This window comes from Cynoglossus semilaevis, chromosome 8 (genome assembly GCF_000523025.1).
Source record: "Cynoglossus semilaevis isolate Cse_v1.0 chromosome 8, Cse_v1.0, whole genome shotgun sequence".
Taxonomy (NCBI): domain Eukaryota; kingdom Metazoa; phylum Chordata; class Actinopteri; order Pleuronectiformes; family Cynoglossidae; genus Cynoglossus; species Cynoglossus semilaevis.
Window position 1 is genome coordinate 29,071,775 of NC_024314.1, and position 1,061 is coordinate 29,072,835.

General features: G+C 45.9%; 1 protein-coding gene and 1 long non-coding RNA gene across 2 annotated transcripts in view; one reads left to right on the forward strand and one right to left on the reverse strand.

Moving 5' to 3' along the window:
- nap1l1 (nucleosome assembly protein 1-like 1) overlaps positions 1-1,061 on the reverse strand; it is an 8,434-nt gene that overhangs the window by 6,384 nt on the left and 989 nt on the right. The gene's annotated exons all lie outside the window — the stretch shown is intronic.
- LOC112487285 (uncharacterized) overlaps positions 1-1,061 on the forward strand; it is a 17,042-nt gene that overhangs the window by 5,841 nt on the left and 10,140 nt on the right. The window lies entirely within an intron of this gene.

The window sequence follows — 1,061 nt, forward strand, 5'->3', positions numbered from 1 at the left end:
CTGCTGAACAAAAACAAAGAACCTCGACGTCAGCGTCGCCAGGTCTGAAACTCTGGACATCACCACTGATCTGCTCTGATTAAAGGCCAACTGCTCTGCTCTGGTTGACCTGGTTCACTGTCCACATATGACACAACAACAACAACAACAACAACAGAAGAAGAGAAACAGGAAGTGGAACGAGTTCCTTTCTGTTCTGACCTCCACCTGTCGACACAGACTCAAGGTCGAAGAACTGAAATAAGAATGACTTTAATTCAAGTGTAGAAAAGGTCAAAGTCATCATTCAAACTTGGGACTTTTTTTTCCCCCAGAACAAACTTCCTCTGACACCGGCCGACAGCCTCCCCCGCCCCCCAGGTTGATGGACCCTGTGATGGACAGACAGCATCCAGGCTTTAGCTCCGCCCCCTGATGTCACAACAGAACACTGTGTTCAGACTGACAGGTCCACAGACAGTGGCACCGAGGCTGCAGCCTGGTCCATTCAGCTAAACCACACTGTGATTCTAACAGTACCAGTAACAGTAACCAGTACCATTAACCAGTACCCAGTACCATTAACCAGTAACATTAACCAGTAACCAGTACCATTAACCAGTACCCAGTACCAGTAACCAGTAACATGAAGCTACCAGTAACATGAAGCTACAGACAGAAAGATTATCACCATCATTTAAATTAGTAAAAGTTTTTTTTTTTTGTTATATCAGTGATATTCACTCCTGAAGCATCTACAGGACCTGACGTGTCTCAACATAAGGTGCAGGTGACGGCCCTGGGAACACTGAAGGACAGACAGACGTTGCTGTATGATTGAATTATTACAGGAAAAAAATAAAATAAACATTAGAACCCACAGACTGACTGGCATTGTGGTTCACCATAACCGTCATCCACCCCCCCACCTCTGCCCCCCCCCACCACGAGACCGGGGGTGGATCTACGTGAAGTAGACACATGTGGACAAAATGCAGCACCAACAGCTTCTATTCTTCCCAGAACAATCGTGGATTTAACATAAAGATCAGTTCCACCACAGCAGTCTACAGACTATTAGA